This window comes from Lissotriton helveticus, chromosome 8 (genome assembly GCF_964261635.1).
Source record: "Lissotriton helveticus chromosome 8, aLisHel1.1, whole genome shotgun sequence".
In the NCBI taxonomy this organism is placed as follows: domain Eukaryota; kingdom Metazoa; phylum Chordata; class Amphibia; order Caudata; family Salamandridae; genus Lissotriton; species Lissotriton helveticus.
The window spans coordinates 1,726,604,131-1,726,632,125 of NC_136069.1; the positions used below are offsets into that span (position 1 = coordinate 1,726,604,131).

At 46.7% G+C, this 27,995-nt stretch overlaps 1 protein-coding gene across 1 annotated transcript in view; it reads right to left on the reverse strand.

Annotated features, from left to right (window-relative positions):
* Positions 1-27,995, reverse strand: part of LOC144774155 (NACHT, LRR and PYD domains-containing protein 12-like) — a 721,917-nt gene that overhangs the window by 273,970 nt on the left and 419,952 nt on the right. The window lies entirely within an intron of this gene.

Here is a 27,995-nt window from a genome sequence, read left to right on the forward strand (position 1 = left end):
CCAGTGTGTTGGAGTTCTGGACTTTTATGGTTCTGTCCAGAGGTGTCAGGGATAACACCCGAAGACCCCGGAGTTCTACCTGTCTCGGTGCACAAATAAACAGAAACACGGGCTTCTCGATGGTGGCGTCAAAGACCAAAGGTTTATTACTGCAGGGACACAGAAGTCACAGAAACTGCACACGGGTAGTGTCTAGGAGCCTGTTCAATTTGTACAAAGAGGGTTACTCCTTAAATACTAAATATTCTGCTCGGGGCAAATTCTTTACATGTTACCACAATTCTAAACATTCGTGTCTTAAACAATAAATATTTGGCGTTGCACAGGAATCGTCAACAGTATCTGATGTCAAAACATTACGAATGAGGGGTTCCCACTATTTCATCATAATCCCATGTCAATTTCTCATTCAAGACCCGGACCGCCTCATCGTAAATTTCGTTACCCCCCCCTAATAAAGGCCCAGAAGGAAAGGAGCATAGCCAGGTGCAGAAGATAGAAAGGCAGGATAAGAGATGTTTGTGGGTCGTAAATGGGCATGGTTAACAGCTTCGGCCGCCTAATCATGATCAGGCCAACGAACACAAGAACCAGTATAGCAGGACTGGCCTCAGGCTGGGGAGGCAGTTCTTGCCGAGTCATGCCGCCACAGCGTTGCTGGCCTAAGGTGCACGTGTCACTAGCAAGGTGAATCGCCGGCTAAAGCCTACGTGTCCTTAAATGAAAAGAGGTCATTGCGTGTCCATTGACTATGTGAGGGCAAGGAATACAAAATGGCTTCCGTGTTCTAAGATGGATGCCACGGGTAGATCAGAAATGTGTTCATAACAGGAGTGCTCTTGCTCGTAGCATAGCGAAAACACCAGGATATACTAAATGGATCATTTGCGGTTCACTGATACCAAAATCATGTGTTTACGACAATGATGAAAACACGGGTTAAAATCGTCACGGAACCTCAGGCCCTCCTTTTGCCCTTACATAGGCAATTACTCAGTCTATGTCAGAATCTAACTCTATGCTCATTAGGTCAGCAACATGTTGTTGCATCATCATCCTGTCTCGTGCCTTTTCTCCTAATGCAGGTGGTTTTCTGAAACAGGTTGCAGCACAGAGACTACACAAAGCGGGACCACATTGGATAATAAGGCAGCACGAGAACAGAAATACTAGGATGACACCAATGACCATCAGAACCTTCCATCCCCACGCTGATACCAGAGTCCAAAACCACTCCATGAAGGACCAGTTTCCCTTGTCTACGTGTATAGAGTCGGAAATCTTGTGTAGCTTAGAGATCGCTTCATAGACAGTTGGAGCATTATTGGGAATAAAAACACAGCAGCTCGATTGGATCATTCTGCATACCCCACCTCGATCTGCAAGTATAACGTCTAGAACCATTCGGTTCTGCAACGTCATGAGACGATCCGCCTGAAGCTCAGCTGTTAAGTTACTAAGGGCACCAGCCGTTTCTGTAATAGTAGATTCAACTACCCGTGTTAGTTGACGTAGATTTCTACTATTGGCCATAGGCCCCCAAAACGGAAGGAAACCTTTGAAAAAGTCTCCAGCTTCTTGACCAGCGGTATCTTCCTTGCTGAAGACACCTCTTGCTACTCTGGTTTTGTGATAATCTGAAGAAGCAGTGTATGTCGGAGGTAACAATCGAGCAATATAACATGAACCTGAAAAGTCAGCAGGCAGCCATGTATATGCTCTGTCCTGACAGATGAAGTAGGTACCCCTAGCAGTCAGAAAGACAGGGGAGGAGTTAGACGGAAATACGTAAGTCTCAACGCACTCACTCCTCCCTAGCTGAGCTCTCAGATTTCTCCCATTTCCTTGCAAACAGACCTGACCTCGGTGAGGTACGACCCAAACTGAAGTGGAGCTTTTACGCTTGCTTTCTCCCAAACTAAGGCGATACTCTGTAGAGTTCCAACTCAAATACACCCGTAATTCATCTCTAGGGTAAGATGGAGTATTATTGACGTCTTTAATCATGTCAATAATTCCCTGGACTAAAGCTTTGTTGGCTGAGTTGTATTTAGTGGACCGTGGTGGACGCGGAGGATAGGTCTCAAGGGCATATGAAAAAATGGTCTGAAAGGCCTGAAATGATCCATTGTAGCTAAAAGGCAAGACTAGATAGGGAATGCCTTTATCCATAGTGTGAGGTATCAAGCCACACACCCAGCAGTCTGTAGTATTAACTACCAGTTGGTGTTGATGCAAGAGCTGTACAAATGTATTGTTAATAAATTCTGAGCGTCGAGCTTGTTCGTGTTCAGGAAATAAGTGAAAAGAATGCATAGAAGAAACCGTAGAAGTAGTAGGATCAAGGGGAGGTACTGTAGTTACTGGCATAAAAATCAAATGTACACCAAAGACGATTCCACCCACCAACGTTATCAAAACAATTAAAAATGTAACTGCACATTGCATTAGAAAGCATTTGCTGTGAAGTATTCTGTACAGTCTATTTCTGCGCACATAAATTACATTCTTTCGTTGCAGCTCAGGAAGCTCCATCTTCTACAATCCGCTCGTGACCACTGATGATGTGTACGTAGATGAAAATGCCTCTATCAGCCCTGGGAGTTCCCAGAACTAACAGAAAGATCGACCTTGTGTCTGACCCCCGCAGATTCAACTAGGCACACAGCCACGACCCTACGGCTACCCAGACGGCAAGGCAAAATTTAAAACAACAAAATAATAGCAAACTTCCTGGCTGGAGGCAATGTATCAGAAAATTCAAATGTGAAAATAGGCAGTTTCCTGCTTTATTTGTCCATATTGCGAGGCCGCAGATTATATCTCAGTTTTGCAGGAGCTGTCTGATCTGGAAACAATGTATTTTCGGCCGACGTTGCAATGTTCACGTTTGCAGATGACAAATGTTCGGGGTTCAAAAGAGCAGTTTCAGGAGGAGAGTCAGAGTTTGATGTATCCCTGATCAGTTCTGCATCACTGAAAGGTATGAACCTGGGGATTTGTTCTGTTTCAGAGGTACCGATTCCTTTCTTTACCCAGTTGTCGTAAGGAAGTGGCAGGGGCACACGTTTGACATGTGTCGTATGGATCCAGTTCTTCCTTCCGGCCACACGAATAGCAGTTCTCGTTGCTAGTAAGACTTGGAAAGGGCCAATGAATCTGGGTTGAAGATTTTTCGTTCTTGCAAAATTTCTAATGACCACCTGGTCACCCGGTTTCAGCTGATGGCCTGGACTCTCCGGTGGCTTTGGTAATGCATCGAAAACCTGTTGGTGAATAAGACTCAATTTAGCAGTCAAGTCGAAAAGGTAATCAATTAACATTGGGTATTCCAGTTGCTTGAATTCTTTTGGTCTAGGTACCCCCCAAACATTTGCAGGACGACCAAAAACTATTTCATATGGACTAAGCCCTACTCTAGAATGTACAGTTGCTCTTGTAGATAACAGAGCTAAAGGCAATGCGTCTGGCCAGGACAAACCCGTGGATGCTTGTATCTTGGCAAGTTTCAGTTTAAGGGTGCCATTGTAACCCTCGACTAAACCCGCGGACTGGGGATGATTCGCACTATGAAACTTCTGTCTAATCCCTAGGCCGACACACACACTCTGCATAACTTTCCCTACAAACTCACTTCCGTTATCTGACCATACAATCCGTGGCATTCCGTATCTGGGGAAGTATTCTTTAAGAAGAATTTTGGCAGTGGATAAGGCAGTATTGTCCTTCAGTGGGTATGCTTCGATCCATCTGGAGAAAGCACAAACTACCACTAGGACGTATTTCAGATTATTGCAACGATCCATGTGAATGAAGTCTAACTGAATTACTTCAAAGGGGCAGGAAGGAGGAGCGAAGTGACCTGTAGGTGTGGGGATTCCCTTGCCAGGATTATGCATCAAGCATACCATACAATTTCTCACCACTCTCTCTGCACACTTACTAATCCCATCATTCTTCCAGACCGGAGCCAACATCTTACAAATCCCTTTTGAACTGATGTGCGCTGTTCCATGTGCCATCGTTACTACTGCAAGCACATACGCATCAGGCAACATCCAACGCTGTTGTTCCGACAAGTCAATCCAACACCCACTCGAGTCCATTTTACCCGTGCTCTCTTTCCATGCAAGTTTTTCCTCCTCAGTCGCCTCTTTCTGAATTTCTTTCACGCTTTCCACTGTGTCTTCACACATTCCAGACTCAGAAATCCATCTTGCAGACGTTGAAACATACATTCTACTCATCATATTTCTAGCTGTCTGTTTTGCAGTCTCATCGGCAAAAGCATTCCCACGACCAACATCATCCGTGATTGCTTTATGAGCACTGCATTTCACAATCGCAACTTCAGTCGGCAAGGTTAGAGATTCCAACAAGTCATTAACTAGCTGACCATGTTGAATCTTAGTCCCATGGGACGTAATGAAACCTCTCTCTTTCCACAAACGGCCAAAACTATGGGCCACGCCGAACGCGTACTGACTATCTGTGAACACATTCACTCTCTTTCCCTTAGCTAAAACGCACGCTCTTGTTAGCGCGATCAATTCTGCAGCCTGGGCAGAATTCTGACTCACTCTTGCAGTCTCCACAATCGTACTCAAGGTCGTTACTGCATAGGCAGCAGTCACGTCACCATTCTCCAATTTGAAGCAAGACCCATCAACATACAACGTGCCATCTGGATCTGACAACGGAGTGTCTTTTAGATCAATTCGTCCTTTTGTTTCTTCCTCAGTTTTGAAACAACAGTCGTGTGGTTCGGAATCACTCGACTCTTGGCTAGTCGGCAACAATGTTGCTGGATTCAATACATTGCATCTTTTGATCTGAATATGACTAGCTAACAGTGTCAGTTCATAACCTGATAATCTAGCACTGGTAAGGTGCTGCGTCTTGGTTCGGTTCATGAGTGTATCCACAGCATGAGGAACCATGACCACTAGCATGTTGTTCATTACTAAACCAGCAGATTGTCGAATGGAAGCTGCAGCTGCGGCTGTAGCTCTCAAGCAACTAGGCAATGCTCTGGCTACCGGATCTAACGTTGATGAGAAATACGCACAAGGGTGTTGTTTATCACCAAATTTCTGCGTCAAAACACTCAATGCACAACCTTCTCTCTCGTGGACATAGAGCGTGAATGGCTTACTGTAGTCGGGTGTACCCAATACAGGTGCTGAACACAGTGCATTTCGCAATTCAGAAAAACTCTGCTGACATTCAGCAGACCATGGTACCGGACTCGGAACACCTTTCCCAGTCAAGGCTACCAATGGTTTTGCTAAAAGAGAAAAATTTGGGATCCATTGCCTACAATATGAGGTAATACCTAAAAAGGCACGTACTTCTCTCTGCGTGCTAGGAACATTCATCTGTGTAATTGCTTTTATTCTCTCTGGGGTCAACTTCCTTCCCTCCTTTGACAAGAGATGACCTAGGTAGGTCACTTCTTGGCAGCAGTATTGCATTTTTGAAGGTGACACCTTGTGATTCAAATCTGACAAGTGATGCAATAAAGAAATTGTAGCTGTTTTGCAAGTTTCCTTGTCATCAGCAGCCACTAGAAGATCATCAACATATTGTATTAAAGCAGAACCAGGAGGAAGTACGAAGGAATCTAACTGGCTTTTTAATGCTTGACTGTAAATGGATGGGCTTTCACAATAACCTTGTGGAGCGCGTTTAAACCTGAAGCTTCTTCCTCCTAGAGAGAAACCGAAGATATCTCTGCTTTCCTCGGCTATCGGAATGCTGAAAAAGGCATTTTTTTAAGTCGACAACCGAAAACCATGCTGCTGTAGCAGGAATCAACGTTAACAATGCAGTAATGTCTGGAACCACAGGAAACTGTGGAATCACAGTTTTATTAACCTCTCTAAGATCAATTACAAACCTATATACTGGAGCTTTTGTTGGGTCAGTTCGTTTCAAAATAGGCAGTACAGGACTATTACAGACATTACCTCTAGTTTCTTCTATAACGTCCTTCTTGATCAGATCTTGCACTATCAGTAGGAGCGCACGCTCACCTTCACTAGAGATTCTGTATTGTGGAATTCGTGGAAGTTTGACATTTGCTTTCAAAGTTACTACATAGGGTGGAATTTCCAATAGACCTACATCATTAGGACCAGTCGCCCAAAGAGTATCAGGGAGTGAACGCAGCTCTGGTGGGAGCGCATCCATCGACAAGTACATCGGAGAGATTATTCTTTTACCCAACGTAAGCTGTACTCCTGCTGGAGAACAGTACAATGTCGCGTACAGGCGTTTTAACAAGTCTAAACCAAGCAGATTTTCGTTACAACCTGTCGTCAAAATCAGGGGTGCTTTCAATTGACAGGGTCCAACAGAAATAGACAAAGGACCAGATACAGGGTTATGAACAGGGGCGCCCGAAAAACCTACTGAAACGTTTGTTAAGCCAGACAAAGGTGCGCCAGGGAGTTTCGCATGTATGATAGAACTTTTTGCTGCACCAGTATCCAACAGAAACGGTTCGACTATACCTGATGTTGCTACTGCGACATAAGGCCCACTCTGATCTACTGGAACTGATACTACTCCCTCTCTTTGTCCATGGCTGTCCTAGTACTCACTTTGCTGAACTTCCTCACTAGCTTCATAATAGTCTTCAACATGATACTGTGGAGACCTATTCTGTTGGGCAGATTGTCCATTTCGCTGGTCGAAATAATTAGAAGGGCGATCACTCGTCTGCGGAGGCATAGCACCTCGTCCTCGACCTCTAGAGTTTTGCATAGAACTACCACGACCTCTCTGAGCAGCCGCAGTATTATTTTGCGTTCGAACTGGACACTCACTTTTGTAATGACCTTCCATTTTGCAATAAGCACATTGATTCCATTGGTATTGTGGCCTTTGAAAATTATAATCCGTTCTTTGATATGACCCTTGCTGCATGTTAGTCTGATTCGTGCGAGGCGGATATGCTTGCTGTAAAAGTACTTTAGTTTTTAGATCTTTCGTCTTTTTATCTGTTTTTTCTTTCTCCTCTTTATCCCTATTTTCATAGTACTGGGCAGTCGCAAGTATTTGTGCAGTCGTAGAGACAGCCCACGCACTTTCAGAATTCTTTAATTTACCACTAAGTTCTGGCAACAGATTGTGCACAAATTTATCAACAAATAATCTCTGGCCTCCTTCTGTGCTCATATCCTGACCACTATGATCCACGAAAGTCTCTTCGAATCTTGTGAAAAAGTCGGAGACGCTTTCGTCTTTCTTTTGTTTGCACGCGGACAATTTGTCCCAGTTAACGCGCAATGCTGGCATTAGGGTTTTCATTAAATCGATTATTCTACCAGGTAAATTAGCAATTAAGGGTTCAGGTTTGGAACCACCTATTTGTTGACCATCCGCTGCAATTATAGCTGCCCAGTCACCACCTAGGGCAACTGGATGATTCTCTTTACGAATTTTAGCCCAAATTGGTTGCGGTACTACATTACCAAATAGCAGATCTATGTCAGCAAGATTCAATACACAAGCGTCAACTGTTTGAGCCAACTCTTTGTAGTACCCTGCAGGATTTTTACGCGGATCTGGCAAGGCCTGTTTCACTGCTAATACTTCAGCTCGCTTCCATGGAATATGTATCCATACTCTCTGGAATTGGGCCGGAGCGGCTGCAATACCAAGCGGTGCATTAGCTTGCACAGCTTCACGCCAAATTGGTGGAACCTCTCTCATTGGATATTGACGATTTTGTTTGGTACTACGTTTCCCTAACTCTCTTGGTGAACGAAGGGATGGGTCATTCTTATAACTTAAAATCAGTTCCATCGCTTCTTTTATATTTTGACCAACTATTATACCTGCAGCAAACTTTTTCTGAACATTAATTAATTCTCCTAGATTTGATTCAGGGTCATCCTCTTCCAATTCCTCACGTAGAAGGAAACACATTTCATCGAACACATATCGTTGTGTCGGTTCATTCCATTGCATAAATGTATCTAATACATCTTGTACATTATATCTTCCAACTTTTGAAACCCATCTAAGAGCAGTGGAATCTAATATTCCTCTTTCTTCAGTACTGGGTAGCTGACTACGTCTCTGTACAGAGTCAGAGGTAGGAGTCTTAATCAGAGTTTTATAGAAGGGAGATAGAATATTAGAGACAGAATCAGTGATTCTCCGACGAACAGAAAGCGGAGTCATAATATTAGCAGAAGCAGTAAATAGAGTAGCAGTTGGAACAGATAGATCAGGAACAGTAGGAGTAGCAGGCAAAATAGCTTGTGAACTAGCAGGTGTGAGCGACACAGGCATAGGCAAAGAAGCCGGCAACCCTGGAAGAGGGGTTGTCAAAGGAACATTAACATTGACCACAGGAGGTACAGGAACTTGATTCAGGGGAGCGGGAACAGGGACACCAGGTTGTCCAGCAACCGGTAATTGAACATTCGGTATAGGTGGAGCCGTAGCACCCTGTGCATACGGTGGGGGTGATCGTAACAAGTAAGACAACAGGGGATCCTTTTCAGGGTCCTCTACTATCTTAGCCGTACTCGATGGCAAAGCAGGATAGCACTTGTCTATCGCTAAATTACGTTCTCTATTGGCCACCTCCATTGCCTTCTCAGACTCGTTGAGTTGCAGCTGCTTAGCAGACTGTTCTAAAGTCAACTCTTGCTTTTTCTGTTCTTTCTTCAATTTTTTAATTTCTCTCTGTTGAGATTCTTTTCGCCAATAACGAAAAGAATCAAACATTGCCGGCCGGGCTTTCTTCTTAAACAACCTTCTTTCTAGATTATCGAGAACTTCAGGTTCAAAACTACCATGTAGTGGCCAACTAAGGACACCATCTTTCTCTGTATAGTGGATCCATACCTCGTTATAAGAGATAGGGCCCACACCAAACTTGCAATATAGATCATAAAGGGGAGTTCCAATCGGAGGAACCAAACACGAGTCCTCCAACTGGGAATCACTGTTGCAACTAAAACAAGACAACATACAATTTTTCCGACTTACCATTTTATAATCCGGAACACCAAACAAACAAGACACAAACAGAAAAGATGCGCACTCGAACCAAGAACTTAGGCCTACCAGAACTGACAAATGTATCGATACCTGAACTGAACAGGATGATTATCGTAACCAGAATAACCAGTGATAATCTTACAGAACTGAACTGAACTGAGAACTAAAAGGATTATCCAAACAGGAGCAACCCTCACAATATACTTAACTGAGGCACTGAAGACGTCACCAAGGAGAAACCCGTCACGTCTCGCCGTACTAAGGACTGCACCTCGGGTCCAAGACAGGGCGACGGTCAAGGCAACGGACCACTGCAGCCGTCTGAACGGGAACCCTCGTGGAAGAGAACGTCGGGCCACTTTTGCGATATGCCGGGATCGATGAAGTGGGGCGCCTCCCTCTGAAATCTTCACACGAAGCTCCTCGAACTCTTCAGGCTTTTGGACCGGTACCGGATGACGTCGCCCCACGTTGGGCGCCAATTGGAGTTCTGGACTTTTATGGTTCTGTCCAGAGGTGTCAGGGATAACACCCGAAGACCCCGGAGTTCTACCTGTCTCGGTGCACAAATAAACAGAAACACGGGCTTCTCGATGGTGGCGTCAAAGACCAAAGGTTTATTACTGCAGGGACACAGAAGTCACAGAAACTGCACACGGGCAGTGTCTAGGAGCCTGTTCAATTTGTACAAAGAGGGTTACTCCTTAAATACTAAATATTCTGCTCGGGGCAAATTCTTTACATGTTACCACAATTCTAAACATTCGTGTCTTAAACAATAAATATTTGGCGTTGCACAGGAATCGTCAACAGTATCTGATGTCAAAACATTACGAATGAGGGGTTCCCACTATTTCATCATAATCCCATGTCAATTTCTCATTCAAGACCCGGACCGCCTCATCGTAAATTTCGTTACCTCCCCCTAATAAAGGCCCAGAAGGAAAGGAGCAGAGCCAGGTGCAGAAGATAGAAAGGCAGGATAAGAGATGTTTGTGGGTCGTAAATGGGCATGGTTACCAGCTTCGGCCGCCTAATCATGATCAGGCCAACGAACACAAGAACCAGTATAGCAGGACTGGCCTCAGGCTGGGGAGGCAGTTCTTGCCGAGTCATGCCGCCACAGCGTTGCTGGCCTAAGGTGCACGTGTCACTAGCAAGGTGAATCGCCGGCTAAAGCCTACGTGTCCTTAAATGAAAAGAGGTCATTGCGTGTCCATTGACTATGTGAGGGCAAGGAATACAAAATGGCTTCCGTGTTCTAAGATGGATGCCACGGGTAGATCAGAAATGTGTTCATAACAGGAGTGCTCTTGCTCGTAGCATAGCGAAAACACCAGGATATACTAAATGGATCATTTGCGGTTCACTGATACCAAAATCATGTGTTTACGACAATGATGAAAACACGGGTTAAAATCGTCACGGAACCTCAGAGTTGTTTGCTGGGTTGGCCTGCAGTGGTTGCTTCATTGCCAAGGGAAAGGAGAACGAACTTTGTAAGGACTTTCATCTACAGAATATTCTCCAAGGGCTTGAACTGTGCTTGCCTCCTGCTGAAGTCTCAGGGCCAAAAGACTTCACCTCCAGCTCCCTCCTGAATTTCCTTGCTGGGAATTCTGACTCCAGTCACTTGCGTGTCGCTGGGAGCTGGAAACGCGACGCATCGAGAAGAAGCGTGTTGCTGCCGCAGCTGAAATCATCGCAATGCAGGAGAAGCGAGAGTTCGACGCATCTCCCTGGAAGCGTGTGTTCATCGAAGCTGTCTGCTGTCGCATCGCCGGAGAAGCGCGACGCATCAAGAGAGCTGTCATCGCATCACCAGAGAAGCGCATCGCAGGGCCGGTCGCAGCTCCAAAGTACAGAGTCGTCGCAAGACTGCCAGGGCGTCATCGCATCGTCATCGCATCGCCGCATCAAGGACGCCATCTTCTCGCATTGCAACTGGATCATCGCATCGCATCAGTGCGCCATCTTGTGCACCGCAACAGGTCGAGAATCTACGCATCACCTCTGCACCGGTAAGGCTCACGACGAGTTCCCTACTCTGCGCAAGCATTGAGGAAGGACGCAATCGTTCCTCCGGGTCACGGAACCGACGCATCTCCCCTTTTGCAAGCCTTTTGTTCACTTTGCGTGCCGCCTCCCAGAACTTTGTTGAGAACTTTGTCGTATTTACCAACCACTTGAACTAAGAGACTTTTATCATCTTTTAAGTGACCTTTAGTATAGTATTGTGGATTTTTGTCGTTTGTGGTCTTGTGTTTAAGTCTATATAAAGAATACTTATTTTTATAAAACCTGTGTTGTGTCCATCTGTAGTGTTATCACTGTATTGCTGGGTATATTCACAAATGCTTAACACACTGCCTCTGAGATAAGCCTGTCTGCTTGTGCCAAGCTACCAAAGAGGTGAGCAGGGGTTATTAAGGAGAGTAATCCCCTTGTCCTGACTTAGAAGTAAGGGTCCCTATTTGGACAAAGGTGATAACCATTGCCAACTAGAGACCCCCAGATCTAACAATCAGTATTTCACGTTAGCAGCCCACAAATTACCCCGCCGTGCAGAAATTTTTCAATAACACCTTCGTCCAAATGTTGCATCATCATCAGCTGATCATGAATACTTCCAACAGTTGGGTATGTGGGCTCATGCCGCATTCTATGATACACCCTGTCCCATTCTTTCCTTATCCTTTTTATGTCTCTGGGTCCTGTCTTGCATGGTGGATGTTGATGCAGGAGGCCTATACTCTCAATGGTACTGCCAAGTTTGCACTTGGAACATTTCGGGATGACTTCTGGCGAACAGGTCTGGCAATGCCAATGGTCCTTTTTGCCCGACCAGCTCATCAACATTGCCATTATCAATGGATGAACTCGGTAGTCTTCAACTCAACTACTCGACGAACATTTTCTAAATTCCGCGCCTGAAGGATACTGCCTGATGTACGAAACACTAAGGGGCCAATTAGGATGTAGGGTGGATCGCCACGCCCGCTGCAGGCCCCCAGGGGCTCTGGGGGGTGGGGGGTGCACATGGGGGGTACCCTTGGTACCCCCCAGCAGTTCTATGCACAACATGCCTTCCTGGCATTGTGGCGGGCAGTGCTGAGTGCACCGCCCGCCACAATGACAGGAATGCGGGATGTGCCCGCCACTGTGGCGGGCACATCCTAATGGCCCCCACGGGACCCCAGCCCTTATGGTGGGCGGTCCCATTTCACGATAGGATGGCGGGCGGAAAAAGTCCGCCCGTCATCCTAATGGGCCCCTAAATGTTATAAATGTGCAGAGCCATGTCTGCATCCATGGCCTGGGTACTAAGAAAGTTGGTACTAGTATTTGTGATATTATTAAAACTTTAAACTCTACGTCTCCTCCGAAGTTGCTGGCGTCCCCCAACACTTACTTTATCTTTTGTACAGCGGCCTACACTTGGCTCCCCCGTAACTGGTCTGGTACATGCTATCTGGCCTTCCTCCTTCCACCAACGTATTCTACCCATGGAGGTTACCACCTGTTGATGAAGGGTGCTTTGCGCCGCTCGCGTAGGGGTGTCATATCGGCTGAGGATACAGTGGGCCAGGAAGTCGTGGACTTCTTTAAGGGTTTCCTTCCATTCTGGGGCCCCATGGCAAACAGTCTTGCTGTGTGAGGACTGACCAGGGTCCTTGAAGCCACCATCACAGAAACAGCTGTTGCCCTCGCCAACATCACTTCAGACCTACAGGCAGACCACCTTGTAACACTTCAAAACCGTATGGTCCTTGACATCATCCTTGCAGATCGTGGTGGTGTGTTTAAATTGATCGGCTCCAGCTGCTGTGTGTATATTCTAGATACCACACCTACAGTTTATGATGCCATCCAACGTCTGCATCGCCTTTCTTCTGAAATTCATCAGGATGAAGGCAACTGGTCAATCACAGGTGGGATCTGGGGCCTCCTTTCCCAATGGGAATAGAGGGTTCACATCTTCCTTGCCTTGGGAGTAGCTGTCCTAGTCTCCTGCTGTTTGTGCATTCAGTGCCTGCCAGTGCTCTGTGCAATGTGTGTTCAGGCTCTCAAGCCCCCAACCTCTAACACTCACAACACCAATATGAAAATGATGCTCCAACAAGAACAATGTTGCCAGAAACTGTTGTCAACGGGGATAAGATAAATGCCTGTAGGCAGCAAAAAGATGAAAGTGTGGCTGACTTCTTTACCCATTTTGAAACAGAATACAAGGGACATAGTGGCTTGGACCCCCGGATCCCAGGCTCTGGCCCAGTATTTGTCGATAAATTTGTCAGCAACTTGCTTCCTGAGATTTCCGCCAGGCTCAAGAAAGTTGAGAGTACATGGTCTGCCAAGACTAGGACTGGTATCTTGGCTATGGCACAGTATCACAAGAATAGGGAGAATGAAGATAGAGAAAAGGAAAGTAAGAAGGCTAGAGATCTTAAGACTAAGGTACTTCTGCAGCAGACTTATCCTCCCCGAGGTCCCGATGCCAGCGGTAATTTCAGACCACAGCCTCAACCCCCTCCGAGGGCTCGCCAGTCTACCCCCGCCGGCCCTCAATGTACGGGAGCCCTCCAAACAGATCAGTGTGCCTATTGTAAAGGGTACGGCCATTGGATAGATGAGTGTCCCGTGTTAGCTGAAAACATTCGAACAGGGAAGAATCGACCTCGCGCTCCTAGGGAGGGGAGGCCGACTAGGGACCATGGCCCGCCCCATCCACAGGACAAAGAACGTAGGCCCAGGGATGACGCTCCTGTCCAGCAACGCCCGGTCAATAGGTTTGATGAATACGTAGCAACACACACTTATTACAATGATGATTATGATAAAGATGATGAGACAGGGTTCTATCAAGCATAGGACAGCCAGGAAAGGGGTATTACTAGAGTGCAAACTCCAGTGGATCAAAGGGGCCCATATGTTCAAATTTCAGTTGTGGGAAACAGTCAGAATTTTCTTTTGGATGCTGGGGCCACCAGGTCTTCTAATGCACGTCTGTCAGTCCTGTATGCACCCCTTTCTGGCAAAATGAATGTCTCCGTGTGTTTTGCAGGAACACCCGTGACCAGCCCTGTCTCTGAACCCCTCCCTCTCGATATTGGCCCGCACATGTTGATGCTCCCTTGGTCCTTTCTACAGGTTGCAGTGAAAACTTATTAGCCATGGATTTACTGAAAGCTCATGTAGTCCCCAAGGTGTATCCCTAACAATTTCCCTCACCACAGCCTCCTATATGTATCTGTCCGGTCCCCTCCCACCAGAGTTGCAGTCTTTACCTTCCTCCCTCTGGGCATTATCAGACACTGGTGTGGGGTGTCTCAGCATACCCGCTCATGTGGTACGCATTCAGCCAGGTGCAATTCTCCCCCGCCTCCGGCAGTATCGACTACCCACGGGAGGAGAAGTAGCCCTTTTAACAATAATATCTGAATTGATGGACAAGGGCGTAGTGGAGGAGGCACATGGTAATATCTGTAACAGTTAGGTGATTCCTTTTCCGTGGGATGTGCGCACTTTTACTAGGAACTGATTATGTTCCTTATCACTTCTTTCACTGATAATGCCCAGAGGGAGGAAGGTAAAGACTGCAACTCTGGTGGGAGGGGACCGGAGACAGACGGCTGTGCATGCGCTGTCTTGGCCCAGATGTTCGGAGGTCATCATCGGGCATGTGCCTATTTTTTTCAGCTACCGTAGGTCCTGTTGCGAGGGCTCTCCCAGGATGCCTACAGGCGACCGCAGCGGCCGCACTCATGTTCCGTCAGAGTGCGGGGATCGTCATGAATTCCCCCTTGACTCTGATGGTTCCTCATTCTGTGGATACCCTCATTAATAACACCACGACACAGTACCTCACTAGCGCACGACTCACAGGATATGAATTGACACTCTTTTCCAGCCAAATTAACAACAAGAGATGCACCATACTGAATCCCGCCACCTTACTCCCACTGGATACTCATGATGCCCGTTTAGAGCCACATGACTGTATATTGAGGACAGAGGAGGAGACAAAGGGACGGGTTGACTTACAGGATAATGAGGCAAAAAAAACATTTTATTAGGATACCGACTCACCCCCTAATTAAAAACAGAACAGTGCAAGGGGCAGTTTAAACAAATAACTGCAAAAAACAGTTATTTGTTTCAACTGCCCCTTGCACTGTTCTGTTTTTTATTAGGGGGTGAGTCGGTATCCTAATAAAATGTCTTATTTTTGCCTCATCACCCTATTTTAATCACCACTTTTTGTGTTTTGCACTGCATTGAATTCCCTTGTGATCTGATATCTAGTAACACATTCTCTGCCTGAAGTGATTGTGGGTCTGATCCAATACAGTCAATTACCTTTGGAATGGTAGCAAGTCTCTATGATCATGAGACACACCATCTTGATAGATGGATGACCAAATGAGAAGATTGATCACTGCGATACATTGATGGGAATCCATTCAGTTGCTTTTGGATCTCACTAGCAATCACTTGATTTTTGCTCTCTTTTTCTGGCTTTGTGGGCTTTTATGTGACTTGTGTTCTGACTCACTCTTTGAGGAGTTTAAGCCAGTCGGATATATTGATTGGCTTTTAGACCCCCGGTTCTTTTTGTTCATTACATTGTAGTACAAGGGGATGTAAACCTGGGCAGGTCTTTAAATATCCCTATGACCCTTTCTCTCTCTGTGGTGTTTATGGTTGACTTACAGGATACCCCGATAGCAGACCCAGAAGGTACACTATATGTGGGCGGATCTCAGAGGGCCAGATGGTAACACATCAGCCGCCTAAGCACTCACGACATTGGAGCAAGTAGTAGAAACAGCTCAGATTCCACAGTGCTCTGCTCAAGCTGCAGAATTAGTGGCCCTCACTAGAGCCTGTGAGTTAAGCAAAGGAATAACGGTTAATATCTACACTGAAAGTCAGCATGCTTTTGGGGTGGCTCACAATTTTGGAAGACTGTGGAAAGAAATGAATTTCCTTACTTCACATGGGACAAAGATTCAACATGGCCCCCTAATTCTCCGATTGTTAGACTCCTTGACATACCCCAGAAACATGGCCATTATAAAATGTAAGGCCCCTAAGAAAGTGATAGATGATGTTGGGAAAGTCAATGCCCTGGCTGACCAGAAACCCAGCCAGACAGCTCTTAAGAAAAGGTTAGGGATGTATGTAGCAGGTCCCGCAAGGTGGGTGGCAGAGGGGGGATGGTAGAAGACACAGTACAAAGTGTGCTTGATATTCAGTCCCATGCTACTCCTGAGGAACTAGGGGTGTAGAAAGAGCATTTGGCGAAAGAGGGAATTGATGGTTGCTGGGTCCGCACTACTATGGAAAGGCAATGGATGTTACCTGACAGTCATATGCTACCAATAGTTACGATGGCCCATGGCCCTGCTCACATTAGTGCAAAAGGGATATGTAAGCTGTTGGAACCTACCTGATATAATTCAAAGATACAAGCATATGCTGAGAGGTTGGTCAAAACATGGGTGAGTTGCCTTATGTATAACCCAGGTAAAGGTACAGTAACTCCTGAAGGAGGATTCTCTCCTCCTACCTCTTCTTTTGAAGTCCTCCAGATGGATTACATCCAGATGGACAGATGTAACATGTCCTGGTGGTCTGTACCTTCAGCCGATGGGTGGAGGCCTACCCTGTCAAAGACTGCACCGCTATCACTACCGCCAAAATACTATTGAAAGAATGCTTCCCACGATTTGGTTTGCCCCGTTGGGTCTGGAGTGAACACGGGACACACTTTACGGCTCAAATAATGGAGTAGGTCTGTTCAGCAATTGGTATAAAACAAAAATTTCATGCAGTTAACCACCCCCACTCAGCAGGTCTAGTGGAGGTGTACAATGACATCCTAAAGACCATAATGGCCAAAATTGTAGCCGAGACGGGTGTCACTTGGGTTGTTGCTCTGCCCCTGGCTCTGCTGTCTGACAGGACAACAGCCCATACCAAGATAGGATTATCCCCCCATGAGATTGTGTTTGGGAGGCCTGCCAATGTGTGGGGTGTCCCGCAGCCTAAGAAACTGTCTGATGTTGAATACCCTGTGTTGACTGATTATCTGTACAGTTTGACTAACAGCTTTCGTACTCTTTATCACCAGGTGCATGAGGCCATACCTGATAAAAGCGAGGTCCCAGGACACATTATCCAACCTGCCGACTGGGTTCTGTTTCGCAACTTTCAACGTACTAAGAGCCTCGAGCCCCACTGGACTCAGCCCCGTCAGGTGTTACTGGCCAGCCGCACTGCCTTGAAAGTTGAAGGTCGGAAAAACTGGACACATGCAACACACTGTAAATGAGTGCCTCAGCCTCTCCCCTATGATCAGTGGGTGAGAGAAGGATGAGGAGACTCAGAAACAGAAATAGTGCCAACGTTTGTTCCATTCAGCGATGCCAGATTGCATTTTACATCTACGGAAGCAGCTCCAAGTTTGCTATTTTGCTGGGGTGATCCGGACTACATTCACCAGAGCTCCTCGCGGCAAAGAAGCCGCTGCCATGCCATGCCAGGAGGCGCATAAAACCTCACCAGGGCTCCCACAGTATGGGACGCCTGTACTCCTGCTCCTCCTTTGCTACTTTGCTGGGGTGACCCAGACTACATTCACCAGAGCTCCTCGTGTCAAGGGAGCCGGTTCCATGCAACGAGCATGCCAAGAGGTGCATACAACATGGCCAGGGCTCCTGCAGCGTGGGACACCTGTACTCCTGCTCCACCTTTGCTGCTTTGCTGGGATGACCCAGACTACATTCACCAGAGCTCTTCGCGGCACGGCAGCCGCTTCTATGCAACGAGCGCGCCAAGAGGCGCATAAAACCTCGCCACGTCTGCCGCAGCGGGGAACGCCCATACTTCTGTTCCACCTTTGCTGCTTTGCTGGGGTGACCAAGACTACATTCACCAGAGCTCCTCGTGGCAAGGAAGCCTCTTCCACGCAACAAGCACGTCAGGAGATACATAAAACATCGCCAGGGCTCCCACAGCATGGGACGCCTGTACTCCTGCTCCACCTTTGCTGCTTTGCTGGGGTGACCCAGACCTCATTCACCAGAGCTCCTCGCGGTAAGGGAGCCGCTTCCATGCAACGAGCGCAGGACACGCGCGGACAAGCCCCAGCAAAGTTTGGGTCAAAGGGGGGCCCGTCAATGCCAGTCAGAGTCTTGAAGAGGCTAGGCTGGGCCTCCTCTCTTCTATCTGATTTTTCCTGAGGACTCCTACTTCGACGTGTCAGGAGAGTTCTCTTGCTCTCCTTATTGCTGATTAGCCACTGATTGCAGCAGTCTTCAGGGCTGGGGTCATTGAGTACTTTCCCTCTTTTCTAAATCTTGGTAACAAAGTAGACTTATCCTAAGCCCGCACTACGCGCTACTATAGCAGGCTTATAGTCGCAACAGCCTTTGCCAAGCCCAAGGAGAAGCAGGAATGGGCTAGGCCACTTTTCAATGCCAGCTTTTCTCATCAACTTCTCATCTTGTCTGAAGAGTCCATATGTCACAGCTGATTGCTAGGAGACTGTCTCTTTGCCTTTGGCTGGAGCCACGAAAGCCACCTCATTCCCTCCATTAACATTGGGTTTCTGAGAACTTGAGACTTTGATAGCAACATCCACACCTAAGCGATCACCTTGCTTTTATCTGCAGTTACTTGTCCTGATTTTTATTTATTTATTTGTTAAATGTGACTTTCTCTACCAAATTGTGGGTTGATTTGTTGTTCTTCAATCTCTATTCGAGGTCTGAGCACCCTTTATGTTCTGGGAGGGTTTGTTATCTTAAATATTACAATAGTCCATATTCCAAACACGATAAGACACATGACACATTACACATGACACATATGATATATAGACGTAGCTACTACCATCCCTAAGTCTCAAAAGGCAAGTTGTAGGGTGTCTTTACTACCCCTTTCTAAGCTTCCCTCTGTTTATCCACACATCTTGAAACAGGATTTGGATACTAGCTACATATGTGTGTGGTAGGTGCTGCTGTTAGATTCCTGTAGGTACCTATTGAACATTGACGTGATATACTTCCCATACACACCTCTGTAGATACCATTGATATCCCAATTATTAACTATATTAAAAATTATACTGATCAACATTATGGGGAAAATAAAATTGTCTAATTGTGAGCGAGGGAGCGGGCCCCGTCTGAAAGTGAGCAGAAGTAAGCCGACTCGTAAGACTACAACCAAAACTGTGTCCTGGATCGTATTGATTACCTAATAACGGAATGCCAGGGAATCCTGGCTCTGACACCTGCACGGCTACTATGGCCAACCACAACTTTCTGAAGGGCCCTCTCATCCCATAGTCCCACTCCTAACCCTGCACAACATATTACCACAATGTTGACTAAAACGAGGAGTAGAAAAATGTTGCCTCCCCGTACCACCACTGCTACATATTCTATAGACAGCACTGGTATTTTGGAGGTAGTTTCACTCCCACTTCCCATTGCAGATGTAGAAAAATCCCTGATCAATACTGACATCGACACTTCCACCAACATTGTCTTATCAAACAGGTTTCTACCGCTCCAAGATCAGTCCTGCTCGAAACAGGTGGAAGTGCAGGCGCTAGAGACGGATCCTTCCTTGACAAGGGTGACTACAGAACCTTTAGAGAAAGATTCAAGGGTGCACTGGGCTGGGAGCCTTCCTGTGGAGACAACATCACAGAGCGAGGATACAGCCAGGATTATCTTTGATCTGAGGGGAGAAATAAAATCCCTCAATGCTCAAGATAAACTTTTGATAGATAGAGGCACTTCTGATGAACGCTGCCCAGCGCAGACAAGGGACCTACACAGGAGCCGTCTCACACTTTGACTAGTATAGTCCCTTTAATGTCCATGTCCACCTTTCCCCGACAACTGTGACTGTTAAGAGTAGATCTGACGTAATCCAAAGCAGAGGCTGCACAAATGAAGGTAGTGGTTGCCAACCAAGCTATAGGAACGATCAGGCACAAGGTTGCGCCACGTCCATCTTTATGACAAATATACCTAAAATTGTCCCACATATGAAAAAGGAGGGCAAATATTCCTTGATAAATAAATCCATACATTGGATACGCAAGGTGAGGGGGTGTATATCTTTGTATGGGCAGAGAGGCTATTGCATCACAACTCCTAATCGAATCTATAGAACTACATCTTAGGGATGCAAACCTAGTCCATAACCTCATAGCCCTAGAGGCAAGATCATGTTCTCCCACCCAAATGGGAATTAGACTAAAATGCAATCGCTTTAGCAACTCATAGCAGTTTACAACCACTAGCCAAGGAATCCCTCTAGGTTCTGATTCACCTTTAGCCACCAATGAGTGACTGGCAAAGCCAAACCAGTCCACTTTACCCATCAGTCCCTTCTACTAGAAAGGTTGAGCACCCAGAAACTAAACTGAGGCACTGTATAGATACAACACTACCACCTCCAGAGCCCAGTACTTTGGGGATGCCTGTTTTTCAATAGCTTATTACCGCTACCCCTAGAGAGGAGGCTCCAACTCGGCCCGATATATCGCTGACCAAGTATCAGCCTACAGACTGAATGAGATCCAATCCTCCCACCCAGCACAAGGGGGAACACCTCCCAACCTTCGTATACTATCAAGGAACGTTGCCGGAGTGAGGTCCAAGCTGGCACTACCACATTGGTCCCAGTATACTGAGCAATTTGATATTTGTTTTCTGCAGGAAACTTGGTCTATTCTTTATAACTGGTTATGTCACTTATTCCTGTCCAGCAGTAGCCAGTATATCAAGGCGACCTGCAGGGGGACTGTTGATCTGGGTAAAAATCAATCTTTCATGTACCGCCCGAGACCTTAAGATCAAAAGCCCTGACATCCTAGACCCTTCCTATCAGGGACAGGAACGGCACAGGACTTGACCTCTTCAAGTTCTATGCACAGGGTGCCGAAGTTGGTTGCAGTTCTCCCACCATTCTGGATCTGGAAAATTGTCTAGAGGAGAGGGACCCACAGTCACCCGTAATGGTGGTAGGGGACTTTAATACCACCTTTGAACCCCAGGACTCCCAAGATGTAACTGACAGTGATAAGGTGGACGAGATGTGGCTCGTTCCCTCTTTACTCTTGCCACCCATTAAAAAATGGCCCCGTACAGCATTACAGCTACATGCTGTAACCCTCAAGTATGGGCTCAGAGCTGCCAAAGGCCGGACTAAGTCTGATAAGACGGGGCCAACACCTTTAATACAACCACGAATACGAGCCGCATTGACCACATCTGGCTAGATGTCAGATTGTGGCACGGACTGTTGGATGTGGTAGTTGGGACATAGGTAACACAATCCTCTGAGCTTGAAATGTCACCTCTAAGGGATAAAAACTTTGGCCACCTGCATACAAGTCTTTCCACCAAGGAGGTAATCCTGAGTAATAATGACAGGCGACTGAAGTGGGCACATGTAGCCATAGACACTTCAAAATTAGAGACCATGAAAGACAAATTTCTAGAGAGTACTGGTGAGCTACTTAGCCTACTGGAGCAGCATGACAGGTTCACAAAGATTACGTCGTGTCACACACGCTTTTTTAAACAGTTAGCTTGATTTTTTAGCATCCCTCTCAGACCTCAGAGCAAACCGAAATCAGTCAGACCACACTCCTGGATTAACCAGGAGTGTAACAAATCAAGATAACAATTGGCCATGGCCATTAGAGCAAAAAATGTGGCAGACGTGAAAGTAGCGAGGATATCCTACAAGAAAGCCCAGGCCAAAGCCAAAAAGGATTCTGAAGAGGACAGATGGCTCCCGATCAAGGATGCCTGCCAAAATAAGGATTCCCAACACTTCTAGTGTTTGGTGACCGGGGGAGACACCGATAGACCGAAGCCTCCCACTAATTGCCACTTCCACCTGGCAGGGACACTTCTCTGCAGTCTACACTGCTACAGAAACACTGGCTATCGAAGGCTTGATTCCCATATCCACTTCTCTCAAGACCCCTGAATGTTTTACTCTAGAGGAAATATCACACAGTATAAACTCGGTGGTCAGGAATAAGGCATCAGGGCCTGATGGCATCCCTGGTGATGTTTTCCTTTCTGACACAGACAAATGGTCCAAGTACATATGTGCACTCGCCAGTGGTGCCAAAATACCACCTTCGTGGAAGGAAGCCGAGGTCATCCCGGTATTTAAAAAAGGCGATCGCTACCTTCCATCCAACTATAGGCCCATTAGCCTGATCGATGGTGCCCAAAAGGTCTTCTCCCGCGCCCTCCTCATGAAGATCACAGAATGGATGGAGGAGACTAACATCCGATCTCCCTTCCAAGCAGGGTTCAGAAAGAAAGTAAGCACCATCGAAGAGGTCTTTTGTTTTTCACTATTGGCCTGGAAAACAGTCACTATAGAAGGGGGTAATCTTTACACAGTATTTATCGACTTGCAGTCGGCCTTTGATCTCATCCCAAGACACAAATTATGGCAAGTCCTGCAGGAGATGGGCCTTTCACCTCAACTCCTCCCGTTGGCCATAGGCCTTCACAAGAATAATTTCGCACGGGTCTGCTGGGGATAGCAAGGGCAGCTGACAGACCCGAAGAGAGTCGATAGAGGGGGTTAGACAAGGTTGCGTGTTGGTGCCTCCCTTGTTTTCGCTCGTTATCAATGGTGTCAACCTCTTAGCGGAAGTCCCAGCTGATGCCCTCTCATTGGGGAAGGTCAAAGTGACAACTCTGCTATTTTCAGATGATACGCTGTTGGTCTCAAAGACCCCCAGTGGTCTCCAACTGCTGTTAGATCGCTTTGATTCCTTCTGTGGGTCGAGAGGCCTGGAGGTCAACACATCGAAAACAAAACTTCTGTTGAAGAACTCCCCCAAATCCTTTAAAGGAAAAATGACTCTCTGGGAGACCCCCACCCACCTCTCGAGAGAGAGAGTAGTTACATTTGACTACCTGTGTGTGACCCTCTCTGAGGAAATGGCCTGGAAGTGCCACGTAGCAAAGCGGATTCTTTAGCAGAAGCAGACCACTGGGGCTCTGTTGAAGGAGCATAGACACTCTCAGTCAAGACCAATAGCAGTGCCACTACAGACCTACAACCACAAAGTAGTGAACTCCACGTTGTACAGGGCTTAATGCTTCTTCCTCTAAAACTTGATATGGTTAGGCAATCTATTGTAAATAAGGCACGACTTTGCTCTTTTGGCAGCGTCTGAAACAAAACCCTGAGCTTTCATATTACGCTGATGTGGCCGATGAAGTTTACAAACCTGATTATTTTAACAAAATTGGGAGGTTTACCAAAGTTAGATCCCTATTTGCAGCAAAAGGCTTAGGGAGCTCATGGAACGCCAACGACCCCTGTATTTTACCAAGTAAAAGGCAGCTCAAGTCCCAATATTGGAGCTGCGTGGCTCAGTCTAATGTAACACAAAATCACAGTGGTCGCCTCACAACCGAATTTATGGTTTTTAAAACCCAAAGTGCACACGAGCAATATCTGGAGGACATCACGATTCCACAATTCAGAAAGCTTTATATCCAACTTAGACTTGGATCCCTTCCTGTGAATTCCTTTACAGCTGTGTGGCGACGGCCTCCCTCTGTGCAGTTACGTTGTCCTGGTTGCCCCATGTCTGTTGGGACAATTGGACACATTTTTTTTGTTTGTCCAATGTTCAACTTCTGAGACGCAAATAGTTGGCACCCGTTTGTAGGTTGCTGGGAACACGTTGTCACCAGGAAGCGCTGCGTATCTTAACATCGGATTTAAGACCACTTGTTGCCTGTGCAGTAGTAAGTTTCTTGGAAAAATGTGGATAGTCAGTCGGTGCACATTAAAGAAGTGATATGGTGTGCCTTAAAGCTTCTCTTCTCCACTTTCCCAAACCCACCAAATGAGAACTTGGCAGTAACATTTGTAACATTGCAACATAGCTTGTGGTACGATTCTTTTATTGCAATCAGATAGTGGGATCTCTGATGCACTTCATTAGGGCTTTCCCCTTCGCTAACCATACTTGTTATCTTTTTAAATAAAAGACATTGTCTTTAACAATACTAATAGCTTAAACTCTCGCAAATGCAAGACCTATTGCATTGCAATAAAGGACCTATTCGACCGCTTGTTAGATTGTAAATGTCAGAGGAAGAGACAGGCCTGCGACGTCTTCAAAGTAGTGATACATAGTGCTGTGAATGAGATTTGTAAGTGTTGTAAATTACACAGACACAAACTGTGCCGTGAGAGGTACATACGATCCGAGCTAAAAACACTAACAAAGCACTCCAACACCTTTCGCTTTGTGATTACACTGTCGCGGCACGGAAAGAAGAGTGGGAGAGGGGGTGGCTATTTCCTGCCCTCTCCGTGATTTCAGAGTGGCGTTGCATAATGTCATTGCTATCTTTGGCCTAATACAAAACACTCCAGGTGTAGTAGGGCCCTGGTTTCACATCATGGTGCAGGGCGGGCTGTGCTTTATGGCAGGCATGGAGGGAGGGAGGGATGGTCTCAGATGCAGCTCTATCCTCGTACAGTGCCCCTGCTATTACTAGTGAGCTGGTATTGGTGGTTCAAGTTCAAGTTAGGAAATTTGTATAGCGCACTACTCACCCAGAGGGTCTCAAGGCACTTGGGGGAGGGAGGGGGCTTTACTTATTGAATATCCAAGTTTTAAGTTGCTTTCTGAAGGTGAGGTGGTTCTGTACAAGGCGGAGGTGGGTGGGGAGAAAATTCCAGGTTTTGGCCGCTAAGTAGGAGAAGGTTCTTCCCCCCATGGTGGATCTATGGATGCGCGGAATTGCGGCGAGGGCTTGATTGGATGATCGTAGTTGGCGGGTGGGGGTGTAGAAGGACAGTCGCGTGTTGAGGCATTCAGGTCCTAGGTCGTAGAGGGCTTTGTGTGCGTGGGTGAGGAGACGGAACGTTATTCTTTTGTTGACGGGGAGCCAATGGAGGTCTTTCAGATGACCGGAAATGTGAGCTTGACGGGGGATGTCCAGTATGAGTCTTGCTGAGGCATTTTGGATGCGTTGGAGCGAATTACAGCAATATTCGTTTTTCACTATTGTGAGGAACCTGCTCTCCATTAATTAGAATGGGCTGCCAGGATTATTAATGCTATAATCCTAGCTGGCTCGGGGAGCATGGTACAATGTCGAGTTTGGTATCAGTGAACTCGGGGTTTAATAACGCATCCGTCTGTGTGGATGGTTTTTGGACTCTGGGTTTGAAAATAGCACTTTTAGAAAGTGGCTATTTTCTTGTCTAACTATTTCTGGTTTCTGCTGGTTTGGTGTGTGTGTGACAGGGGCTGGGTGGCTCCAGAGTTCTGAATGAGTCAGTGTGGGGTGAGTGGTGCATTTGCATTGAGAGTAGGGGAAGAGTAGCTCCTGATAGCCTGCCCTGCCTGTTACAATGCTGGCTCCACCTCCTGCCGGGCGACTGATAGCTCTGCTCCTGCCAGTGATAATACTGGCTCCACCTCCTGCTGGACGTCTGAGGACTCTGCCCTGCACAGTGAATAGGCCAGGTGCCTCTGCCTGGCTACACCCACAACAAACCCAGGATGAGGGGAATTCCCCTGCATGGACAAAGGGATCAAAGCCAAAAAGGGGTATAAGAGAAGGACTCCTGAACCAAGAATTTAGATCACTTCTGACAAGGAAACCTGAACCAAGGACAAGAAGCCTGCTGATCCAAGGACGTGCCTATCCCTTCTGCCAGAGTGCTATTTGCTGGAGGGAATCCTGCAGTGCTTCTTTATTTCTGCCAAGGAACCAGGAGAGAGGAACTGAGTGTGTACTCTCAAACTTTGCTAAAGAAAATCTCCAAGGGCTGGAAGAGTGCCAGCCTCCTGTGAAGTCACAGGGCTAAAGGACTTCATTTATTTGCTAAAAGTGCTTGTTGCTGGAACCTGAAAATACAGCACCTTTGAAAGAATCCAGCAATCTCGATGCCGACGGACGCCGCCGAATCCAGCCCGACATCGTGAGTAACGGCTCCAGTGTCCCGCTTCCTTGACGCTGGCCGCCGGGCCCGATCGATGCCAGTAGCGACGCCAGTGAGTAAGCGAGTTCCGCTCCAGCTCCAAGTGACCCCGTGTCGACGCCGCCGCTGATCGCATCGCCCCCGAGCCCTCTCGACACCGTGAGCGCTGCTTACTCTTGCTCTTGCAACATCATCATCGACATCCACGACGACGCCGTATCCTGCTTCGCCTCAGGATTGCTGCTCCTGCCTGACATCTGTCGATGCCGCTGCAGGTCACCCCGACTCCGAGGCCCGATCGACGCCGAAGACGCGACGCCAGACATCTCGATGCCGCTAATCATCGTCTGCTTCGCTTTTCCAAGGTACTGTGTTGTGGGGGTCTGCTCGACTCCGGGCTCGACATAGCGCTCCTCGCGGTCGACGCCGAACCTTTGGATTAACTTTGCCTCGACGTCGTGTGACTCCCGTGTGGGTTACATTGATTCCAAGAACTGTGTTTTAAAGAAGAAGAGTTGCTTTTGTTACTAAAGACTTTGTGCTAAGAAGAAACTACACTTGAACTATTATTTTTCCTTCCAAGAGTATTTATTAAGATTGTGGTATATTTTTGTCGTTATTTGGTCTTGTGCTAAGCCTTATATAAAAATCCTTTTTTTATAATACTACTGTGTCGTGTCCATTTGTAGTGTATTCACTTTATTACTGTATGTGGTCATAAATGCTTAACGCACTGCCTCTGAGATAAGCCTGTCTGCTTTGCCAAGCTACCAAGGGGGTGAGCAGGGGTTATCTAAGTGTGTGATCCCCTTGCCCTGACTAGAGGAGGTGAGTCCCTATTTGTCAGAAGTACATACCTCTGCCAACTAGAGACAGCCAAGTCTAACATTGGTGGGTCAGCGGTGAGGATTTGAACTTTGCATTTATGAACCATGTGCAGTGATTAGTGTGCGCTACATAGTGAAAGCAGACCATAGCGCAGTCACAATCTATTTTGGTAGGATTCTATTTTTGTTTTCCGCTTTTCTGAAGCTTGATTTTTTAACACTGCCAGTTTTGACCATGAGTGATGCCGGAAGCACTACCCCTGTTGTTGTGGAGGAATTTGATAGAAGTAAGATCAAAGATTACAGCAGAAAGCAATTGGATCATTATTGTAAGCAGTTGAAAGTTCCTACTAAAGGCTGCAAAAACAAAGGGGAAGTTCTCAAATCTTTGGAAGCCTGGTTAGAGTCCAGAGATCCCTCTGATGCGATGGTGGTACCGCCAGTGGAAGGGGAGGAAGAGGTGCCAGTAAATGGGGCCGTGTCTCCTCCCGGTAGCAGTGTTTCCTCTAAAGGTCTTTCCCCTGAAGAAAGAGAAGAAAGGGCGAAGGAGCTTGCATACAACATGGAAATGGCAAAACTTAAGATAAATGGGCAGCTGGAAATAGAAAATGCAAGAGGTAGGAGAGAAGCTGATCTGGAGATCAAAAGGTTGGAGTTTGAAAGAGAAAAGTTAGCTTTGGAGCATGACACAAGGTTGAGGGAGATAGAGCTCAAGGCTAAGAGTTTAGAATTGAATCCCTTTGGTGGCAGCATCCCATCTGTGCCTGCAGAAAGTAGGTTTTATTTTCCCAAAGATGTGATCATAGATTTTCAGAAGAATGAGGATATTGGTCAATGGTTTAAAGCATATGAGTTAGCATTGTTGGCCCACCTGGTCCCTGAGAAGAATTGGGGAGCGGGGTTGTGGGGTCACTTTGTGAATGAGGGGAGAGATACCCTGTTGGACATGCCTGTTGAGGATAGGATGTCTTATGCTCATATGAAAGATGCTTTAATGTTAAGGTATGGCCTAACCCCAGAAAAGTACAGACACACCTTTAGAGAATGTAAGAAGTTGCCTGGTACGACGTGGGTTGAATATGTGTCATTTTTTTGCAGAGCCATGGATGGTTGGGTAAAGGGCAGCAA